The following is an 11,176-nucleotide window of genomic DNA, read 5'->3' as shown; positions in this document are numbered from 1 at the left end:
TCCCCAATCAAATTGTTACTGTTTTAAAAGGCTATGTTTGCAATTTATTTGTTATGACCGATTTTACTTATTTGGTGAAGCACTTTGAGATTTTATTGTACTTAGCATGTGCTATATAAATTAAGTTTATTTTTAAATCATCCCTATTTGAAACAATAGAAATAACAGGACTTTATCATTCTTAGCATGTATTTACTTAATTCTATTAAGTTGTACTTTCATCTGCCGGACAACTACTCCTAATACTATCAAAAAGACGGCATTTGCCGGCTAACATAATCTCTGGGCCACAACCTGCAAAACCATTTCCTTTTTGGGGGTTGTCTTGCTGTTACCTCTCCAGTGAATCACTTTCATTTGCTCCAAAAAAGGTGACATTGATTAGCAATCTCTTGTGCTTCCTAACTGGCAGATTAATATCCCTAAAGTTTAATAGACTTGGTGTTACTGTACACTGTGATGATTACGTGTTCCCTTAATTTTTTGGAGCAGAGATTATCAAATGCACTGGACATGATCATGTACAACAGTCAGTGAAACATCAACACTTGTAAAGTGTATTCGCCATATTATAAACAAGATTATTGCAGATCTTGTGGAGATACATTTTTAAAACTTAAATACAGTTTCTAGTTGACATGTCTAGCTAGTGGAGAGGTTTTTACTTAAGGCTAAACACCCTTGACTCCTGTTGTTGGAAGGATGTCAAAGCCATATTGGTAGAATTTGTACAGTGCTACGTTTTTAAAATGTCAGTGACATGTATAGGCTATTTTCTATATTTTGGGATGGCATTTAAGGTAATTTTTTCATTTCTTTGTTAAATTGAGCCAATGAGAATGTGTAGTGACATTTCTAAATAAAAACATTGGTTCCATGTGGTAAACAAGATATTTGGTCTCACTTAATGGCTATAGAATAAATAGAACCCAGAAAACAATTCTCTCTGTTCTTCTTTTTATTTCCAGTGTTGGATAAGGTGTACAATGATGGTTCAGAAGCTTGACCATGAACAACCTCCACCTTTAGGTGGATGCTCCACAGTCAGAGTATTTAGAGAAGAAGAGGGAGTAAAGACGAGATTCAGATATCCTGTAACTCCTGTATCCATATTTAGAGGATACAGGAGTTACAGCTTTCATATGCTTTAGTAAAATGAGTGGTATGTCAGTTTTGATGGTTTAGTGGAAGTTAATAGATGGATTTGAGAAAGTATGGTAACTAGAAGTTATTTTGGGGGTATTTTAGTTATAGCGCCTGTAGTTAGAAAAGTTTTGTTCCATGTCCTGACAACAATTCCCATGCAGTTTACCTATTGCGGGGCGATTCGTGTAGGATTTTAAGCAGCTCTCTGTTGGTGGAATTGGTTTCTGTGCAACTGTCTGTGTGAAAAGCGAGAAGGTTGTCTCGTTTGTTTTTCGACAGTAGGGGAATTGTGCCCCTATGTCTCCTCGTGCAACCTGTATTATAGGTAGGGGAGAATCGGTCCTGCGGGCTAGCGGTGTGCAGGCCTCGGGTTGATTTCCAACCACGTCGAAAGGGCTCTGATGGCTTAGGGGCTATATCTGCTGTGCATCTATGTGGTGGGGTTTAGCCAGCTGCTGTGCTCAGAGGACCTCGCGGATTTTGCTCCTGTAAATTGCCCAAGTTGTTGGTCAGCTTATGGTTTAAATTAGTAGTTGTACTAATGAAGTTGTATATGCGCGCGTGCCATTTGTGTTTGTTCTGTATGTGATTATGGCCCGAGTCATGGGCATTTGTCAATATCTGTTTGTGGTCGACACCTGGTCAATGCATTTGTCCATTTTCCCTGTGCACAAGGGTTCCGATTGGCTGCATTGTGTATTCCTTGTTGGAATTTTTGACCTTGTCTACCGAGATTGTTGTAAACCTGGAAGTTTTGCCTAAGCCAGGTTTTGCTTTGTTGGGTGTACACTTGGGTGAACGCATTCATTGCGTCGTTAATGTGGTTCTTTGGCAAGGCCCACTCTTTCGGGCTTTGCCTAAGCATCGACTCTGCGAAATTGCAATTTCCCTCTTAGTGTTGTACTGGTGGCTGGCACACGTGGAGGTATTCGCCTGATAATTTAGGATTCTATATAAGACTAATGTCCTATATTTTATCAGAGTGATAGACTGGCAATAGGAACTTAATATGATGTTTCCTAATTTGGTAAAATATGGTCTTGTGGTTTCATTATAATGGGTTAAAATATTGTGTTTCTCTCTCCTTGTCTGGATTAGAATGCAGAACTACATGGCGATAGTCTTTAACGTTAGGAAAACACGCTGTTTTCCATGAAGACTGGATTTGCATCCAATATAATCATAGCCTGCAACAAAGGGTAAAATAGCCACGCCCCATTTGTTCCCCAAATAGCCAAAGCCCTTAAAATTAGATGTCCTATTTTACATGTTGAATTGGGTTTGGTTAAATGATTTCGTTTCAGTTTGTTTTTATTTGGAGTGATAACTGGGATAATGCTTGTGTTTTAAACCCAATGCCTTGTGCGAAAGAATGTCTTTTCCTAGAGGTATACATGAATTTTTGTTCTATTCTCTTATTTGGAAACCCAACACAGAGGAGTGGTATTTCGTTATATTGTGCTATATATACCGTTTCACAAACAGTTGAAGAAGGCCCCATACAATCTGATAAGTGTCTGTGTGTGGAGCCAATATATCAAGAGGGGACACTATACCAGGCCAACAAGGTTAAGATGTAGAATACACATACAGGACAGGCCAAAAGTTTGGACACACCTTCTCATTCAATGCGTTTCCTTTATTTTCATTACTATTTACATTGTAGATTCTCACTGAAAGCATCAAAACTATGAATGAACACGTGGAATTAAGTACTTAACAAAAAAGTGTGAAATAACTGAAAACATGACTTATATTCTAGTTTCTTCAAAGTAGCCACCCTTTGCTCTGATTTCTGCTTTGCACACTCTTGGCATTCTCTTGATGAGCTTCAAGAGGTAGTCACCTGAAATGGTTTTCCAACAGTCTTGTAGGAGTTCCCAGAGATTCTTAGCACTTGTTGGCCCTTTTGCCTTCACTCTGCGGTCCAGCTCACCCCAAACCATCTCGAATTGGTTCAGGTCCGGTGACTGTGGAGGCCTCTTTCTTGGTCAAATAGCCCTTACAGAGCCTGGAGGTGTGTTTGGGGTCATTGTCCTGTTGAAAATAAATGATGGTCCAACTAAACGCAAAACGGATGGGATGACATGTCGCTGCAGGATGCTGTGGTAGCCATGCTGGTTCAGTATGCCTTCAATTTTGAATAAAAGTTCTTCACGGTGGGAACCAGGCATGTAGAATCCATCCGTTCACCTTTTCTGTGTCGCACAAAGACACAGCGGTTGGAACCAAAGATCCCAAATTTTGACTCATCAGACTGTTGGGGAAGATTCTGAAGCCTGATGCATTCTTACTGATTAAAGGACTTGAGTCCCATTGTTAAGATAGGTAAAGGAATGTGGGGGAGCTGGTATTTGCCTAGGGGGCATCTATTGTCTGTGCAGATACTGTAAGAACTCTTAGAATTGAAGAAGTTACCTATGGGGGGAAGGAGAGCTTGTCCTTTTGTGTGAAGCTTAGGTAAACACAACAGTAAACATTATGGCAGGAAGGATAAGGTGGGGGGACAGCCCGCCCTTTGGGGTAAACAGATGGCAGCATCTTACCACACCCCTTTTTCTATGTAATAAATACTGTTGAAATTATGTTTTGAGTCAGAGACTCCTCGGATGATTATGTCTGTAAGCGTTTGACGCGTCTCTCTCATTTGCAAATGATTTAATAAATGAACTGTTAATTTGTGCCAAGAGTATTTCGTCTCTGTACTTCCTTCTAAAAGAGTTCTGATCGATAAAATTACCGTCACAAGACCAAAGCACAGATTTCCACTGGTCTAATGTCCATTCCTTGTGTTTCTTAGCCCAAACAAATCTCTTCTGCATGTTGCCTCTCCTTAGCAGTGGTTTCCTAGCGGCTACTTGACCATGAAGGCCTGATTCGCGCAGTCTCCTCTTAACAGTTGTTCTAGAGATGAGTCTGCTGCTAGAACTCTGTGTGGCATTCAGCTGGTCTCTAATCTGAGCTGCTGTTAACCTGCGATTTCTGAGGCTGGTGACTCGGATGAACTTATCCGGATGAACTTATCCGGTCCTCGTGTGAGCCAGTTTCGTTGTAGCGCTTGATGGTTTTTGCGACTGCACTTGGGGACACATTCAATGTTTTCGCAATTTTCCGGAGTGACTGACCTTCATTTGTTAAAGTAATGATGGCCACTCGTTTCTCTTTACTTAGCTGGTTCTTGCCATAATATGAATTCTAACAGTTGTCCAATAGGGCGGTCGGCTGTGTATCAACCTGACTTCTGCACAACACAACTGATGGTCCCATCCCCATTAATAAGGGAAAAAAAATCACTAATTAACCCTGACAAGGCACACCTCATGAAGCTCATTGAGAGAACACCAAGGGTTTGCAGCGCTATCCAAAAAGCAAAGGGTGGCTACTTTGAGGAATCTAAAATATAAGACATGTTTTCAGTTATTTCACACTTTTTTGTTAAGTACATAATTCCATGTGTGTTCATTCATAGTTTTGATGCCTTCAGTGAGAATCTACAATGAAAATAGTCATGAAAATAAAGAAAATGCATTGAATGAGAAGGTGTGTCCAAACTTTTGGCCTGTACTGTATATGATTGGAAGCCAGATAGTGAAGGAGATGTGTTGAAGGTTTAGTCAAGTATAAATATGCTGTTTAAGACAAAAGATATTTGGGGAAGCACAAAGACAGCTGGAAAGATCAAGAAGAGAGAGATGGAAAGAAGGCTGAATATCTAAGACAGACATGTACTATCTTTTGTGAATAATAAACAAGGAACGCTTCTACCCCTGACTTGGGTCTGTTATTATTCTGCAAAAGAGCCAGAAGCCAACAGCCTGATACTTGTTATTGGAGTATAAACTCTAACCTGGTAAATTCACAAATGGACAAATGAGGTTGTTTGATGTGACAGTGTTTAGAGTTTTAGGTTGGAGTATCCTGGGGATCACTCCCTGATTGTTCCTTGATTTTCGTGAATTCATGCATCTATTTTCTGGCCTTTCTTGGGAGTTTTTTTTGCTGTTCCTGTGTTGATAAGATAAGCATTTTTTTTTACAAACAGCAATGATATTAGGTGATTGGGGTAATAACTCTGAACCTTCAGTTAAGGTAGAATATCAGCTAAGTTGACAGCATGACTTCTTTTACTACAGACAGGCTGAAGACCATGTCATGTTTGCGTGCGGACTCTTTGTGTGGACTCATGTACGTTTCATTAACATTTTAAACAATCCTTTGGGCTTTCATGGCCTACCAGAAGTGGGAACACTCCTGGGCTCCAGGAAGGGGGGGCAGACCCCCTGGGTTGGCCTCTACCAACCTTTCCCATTAAATCACAGTAGTTTAGTACTACGGGTCAAATTGGAGTGTTCTGACTGGTTTCACCTGTGGTAATTTCCCCAACATTAGTGTATTCAGGTTTGGGTTAATCAAACGTTAAGTGCAAGCTAACTATGTTTTCCTCTCAATAGCTTTCATGTCAAAATATTTTTTAGAAACATACTTGTGGTGAGGGTAGAGACCTGGAGTCATCCCACATTGTTAATTCCTCAAATAATCTTGCTGTCGATGCATGAAATCTGCATGAAAGTTGCGTTTTGTCTGATTGCCTCTGTATGGAATAACATAGACATGCATCAAAGTTGGACAAAATTCCCTAAACTTTAGGAGGTTCATTGAGTCATCATGTTTGTGTGGTCACAATGTAGTTTGGCCATTGCCTGTGACGATGCAAATTTTGGTTACGGTTCTTATGCAAATTTGAGGGTTGTTTTGCGACACAATTGTCAATAGGTTATATGGTTTATATTCCAGACGTGTTGCGTTTTTGGAAAAAGTTTGTTTGATGTAAAATCTGACATGGTTATGGTTGAGTAGAATACATCTTACCATTTTAATTTGGTTTAGCAAGGAAAAAAAATATTTGAAGGGATGAATTGTGACTATGAGAATGTGACTGTTCAGTTTGTTTGTTTGATATTTGATTAGAAGTAATCATATTAATCTCATGCATTATGGAATAAGTGGGTAAAAAGGTGTAGGGAGCACATTTTGTTATTCCTTACATGTTCAGCAGTATCAATCAAAACATTGCAAAACTTAGTAAAGCAATTCTGCATCAAGTTCTATTCAAGAAAATCAAGTTGAGATGTTTTACATATTTTAAACAGAGGTAATTGTAAAGAGAGGTACAGACCCCCTGGAGTGCTCGACTCACACAAATACAAGTGTGTGGGGGGCTGTTTGAAATGGGTTTTTGACTTGTTTGAACTCTTTAGAATAGAAACAGACTTACTGGCGACATTATCAAAATTGGGTATTCTAATTTGGCTAAATTGAATACTTTGTGTTCATAATTCTGGTTTTGACTTGAAGGAACCGGAAAAGTCAATTCCATGTTTATTTACGTATCTATTCTTCAAGGCTAGGGTTCGTTATCCTTAGGTCAGTAAACCATCACCCCTATTCCAGGGTGAACTCTGGGGAGATAGGGCATAAACGGGGGGGGGGGGGGGGGGGGGGGGGTCATGGTTTATGTCTTTGAGTGTCTTTGATGTGCTAGGATTATAAGAGGCTTGGAGAAATTCACAGTTTCATCTTGTAGAGAAATTAGGTAAAATAACAGTTATTTTATTTGAACTTCAAGGTGGTATGAAATGTTTTGTTTGGCAATAAGGTTTTTAAACATTTTTGTTAAACAGGTGAATTTGATTGTAGTTCCGAGACAACACAATCAGATGCAAGTGTATATCAACTGAGATACTTCAGTGAAAGCAAACTGTCTTAACTGAGGATGAGTAATTGGAACAGTAATAGGAAATTGTGTTCTTCTGCTTTTGTAGTTGGCTGGTTATTGAATTTAAATCAACTATAGAAGAGTGAAATTGTTATTTTGCTACACTAGCAGAGCAGAAGCACCAGAAATGTTAATGTTGTAACTATACTGTTACTGTTTACAACTGTTCTAATCTATTTAGACAAAGGAAGCAGAAAGTTATTGGATATATAGGTATACACGTTTAAGTGTTAGGTAGGACTGGGTTCTAATGCATTAGCAAGATGCAACAAGCTAATGTAATGGACATATTTTTGATTGTGGACTGTGCAGTTGCTACTAATCTCTCAAGGAGAATTCACTGACAGGTACAGGACACTTGAAAGTGATTCAGCGATAGAGGACTGGTTGGAGCCCGGAGAGACTGAGTTTGGCTTAAAGGACAACTGTGAGGATGTAGGGAGTCTACAGTAATGCCTGGTTCCTGACAGCTGGACTCATTTTAGTCCTTATGATTCTGCCATTAGATGGAGAAGGCAACCTCCAACCGAGAGGATGGAGGCTAAGGAAAGCTCCGGTTCTGGACAGCGTTTACTGGGGCGCGGAAAGACCAACTGCACGACATCATGCCACGCTGGTTGGGTCCATATCAGGTACATCTCATCTGCTATCCAGGTAGCTGAGAGAGGAGCCTGGGGTTGACGACACACACGCTACAGCAGGGCTTCAGTGCTTAAAAATTAGGCCAGGTGAATTGAAGTCACTGAGGGAAAAGTTAGTTTTTTTGGTATTAGTAACCATCACTTCAGACCCGGCCTGCAGCTAGAATTCTTAGATAAAACTGGTCATCTTGGCATTCACAAAGGAGAGCACACAAATTCTCCTGACCTGGCTGATAAAGCAGCTAGAATGGAGACAACTAGAGCTGTGTCATGGTAACCTGCATTTGAGCTATGAAAGACAACACCTTGGAATATACATCTGACTTCCATGTTCTGTTACATTGGTCTGCCAAGAGAAGGTTTATAACTGACTGTCTGAGGTTTGGAGGAGCAGAACATTTGTGATGACTTTGGAATTAAATCTTAATGGAACCACAAGAGGACTTTTCAGTGAATCGAACAATTGGCATAAGAGGACTTTGTACCAGTGGATTTTCAGAAGTGATTTATTGCTTTGACCTTTTGGCAGCTGCATCTGTGTGAGAATATGAAAATTATTTTAGATTTATGACCGGGAAGGTATCAGTTGTTTTTCCGGGGGGTACATGTCCGGTTAGAAAGGGGGATTCAAGGGGATGAAAGTTTAAGGTCAAAAGGATTATGAAAAATTACTTGTTAATGGTTGTTCATTTATGTTGTAAACAGTTGTTTATCCGGGGGGTCCATGTCCGGTTAGGTGGGGGTGATTAATCAAGTGTTTTATGGTTATGTTTATCTAAATTAGTCTTGAGATGAAAGATGGAGAGGAGCAGAGCAAGTGGAGTGGAGAGTGGGTTTTTCCAGGGCTTCATTCTCTGGGAAAAGATGGTATGCAACTGGTGGTGTGGGTTTCTAGATATGCAAGGGTGGTTGGTGTGTGGGGGGGTTGAGCAGCAGTTACCTTTGGTTCATTCTCTGAGAGTTAACAATAAATAAGAGTTCAACTTATCCTCGTTTTTAGTCTGGATAAGAATCAAGAGATGGCGTCTGTGCTTAGTGATACACCCGTGACAACCCAGACATGACACCGATACCTGAGACCATGAATGGGATATAAGTTCCACAAGTGTGAACGAACAGTGCAGCAGTCTGCCTTCTTACTCACCGGTTATGTGGCTTCCTACCCCTTCACCTGAACAGCCTTCAACACCACCATCACCACCACCATCACCTGACCTGCCTGCCTATCCCCCCGGATTCTGACGTTTTTGATGGAGGACTGAGTCAGATTTTTGTGAACACCATCAAGGCTTGCATTGAAGCACTTTTAGAGCTTGTGATCGAGGAGCACAAAAAAGAAAACTGCAACGGTTGTCTTACAGGCCATGGTAGTCAGCGGCTCCCGTCAAGCGACTGTGGACTGACCGTTTCATTCCAGTATTGGCCAGATCTCTGAAATCCTTGGGACTTAAAGTTGAATTACCTAGAGTACATGGAATTTCTGAGGTTTTTCTAAACGAGTTGAAAGAGTCAACAAACATCAGTAAGACTTTGAACAAGATCTATGATTCACTGCTGAGCAAGAACAAAGACTGCCAGGACCTGGTAAACAAAGTTATTTTCTGGCAGAACATACCTGACGATTTGTCTCTCAGTCAGGCGGTTTCCTGAAACCCTATAATGGGTAACTGTTTATGTACATTATTTGAGAAATGTTAGATTTTATGATGCAAATTATTGAAAGGAAAGTAAATAATTATTCACTCTACACATCACAAACTTTTGTTTATGTTGAACGTGCAACGAATGGAGGAAATCTTGGATCATGTCCGTATAACTCAAAAATGGTTACACTAGATATCGTTAGAAGTATATGGCCAATTAGAAAAATATTTGTTTATAGTTCTACGTATTTACTTTGAACCACTTGTAATGTGAATCATCTATTTTGTTTGTATGCATATATAATCGATGTGTGTGTTTTAAAAATACAGAGCCATAAGCCGGTAAATGTAATCAAAGTATTCAAAGTCATTAATTATTATGTAACCGAGAAAACTAATTTTATACTCTTGATTGATATTGTAAATTCTTGATTAATATTGTAAGCATGTAAACTGATTTTAAACTCTTGATTGAAATTGTAAGCTCTTGATTAATATTGTGAATAAATTATTCTTAACCTTCTCTATAAGTGTCTGATGCATACTTTTGGAAAAACCATAATAACGAGAATTTGGAGGATGGAGCAGCTAATGAAAAATATATATTTTTATCCCGCTCACCCCAGTTCTTTCGGGGGAAAGGAGCGACTTCGGAGAGGTGTTACACAAGAAACAGGAAGTAGTATAAATGACGGAACTATAACTGATTGGCTGTCAGGCCAGGATGCTTAAACTCTCTATAAGCCAGTGAGAAAAACCTACCCGCCAAATAGGGTGTTTAGCAATCAACGTTTATCCCAATTCCAGGCCGACTTGATATGCAAGCTTTAGCTGATAAAAATTATGGAAATCGCTACATGTTAATGGCAATAGACATTTTCTCAAAAGTAGCTTTTGTGAGAGTGTTAAAAAATAAGAGCAGTGCTGAAGTGAATACGGCTTTTGCATCTATTTTGAAAGAGATTGGAATTCCCAATAAAGTTCAAACGGACTCTGGAAAGGAGATCTTTAATCATACATAAAAAAAAATTGAATGATCACAATATTATCTAATTGAGCAATTGATGGCGGGCCGCCAGCATTTTGCTGCTGGCAGCCCTTACCTTACAGAGAACAGCCCTATAGAATTTTTTATCCCAGGTCACGGTGAGCAATAATTGGACCTGAATAACACTCTGCTAAGGGTCAGCATCAAAGTGACCAAGAAAGATGGCTGTAATATTCCAGCTGATGCCAAGGTGGCTCTCATTAATTATCCCCTGGCTATCTTTTCAAATGTGGACGTGACATTAGGAGATCGACTCATCAGCCAAAGCAGCTCTACCTACCCCTACAGGGCAATAATGGAATGTTTACTAAATTACTCTGTGGACACAATAAATAAACAATTTGCAGCCGGCTTGTTTAACAAAGATACAGGAGGCGGTATGGAGTCCGTCCAGCCCGGAGCCGTTCCACCAGCTGCAAATAGAGGGCTGATAGCTCGATCCGGTTACACTAGAAAATCCCAAAGGGTGGATCTTTTGGGAACAATACATCACAATACTTTCTTTCAAGAGCGTTTACTCCTAAATGCTGTTGATTTAAGAATAAAGTTATCAAGAGCAAAAGATGAATTTTGTCTGATGGTGCCTCGCTGTTTGTGAAAAAAGTTACTGTATCTCCGGCCGTTAGTTTAGGTCCTTCTCAGGCCTTAATGAAAGGAAATACCCTTTACCCCATACAAAGAATTATTCAACATAGGTAAATATGTAGAACAGCATAGGCTCTAGAATTTCCAGTCAGGACAACCTGTTTTTGGGATCGCTACCCCACTAAATTGTTATAGGACAGGTTGATCACAAAGCCTGCACCTGCAGTTTTGATTAAAAAAAATGTTTTCGTCATTTCAATGCAGGGTATGTAGCCCTCTGACAAGACGGATGTCAAATTCCCACTAAGGCCTTCCAACCGAATTTCAACAACGGTCT

The sequence above is a fragment of the Esox lucius genome, chromosome 3 (assembly GCF_011004845.1).
Source record: "Esox lucius isolate fEsoLuc1 chromosome 3, fEsoLuc1.pri, whole genome shotgun sequence".
In the NCBI taxonomy this organism is placed as follows: Eukaryota; Metazoa; Chordata; class Actinopteri; order Esociformes; family Esocidae; genus Esox; species Esox lucius.
Note: the sequence above shows the minus strand (reverse complement) of the source record.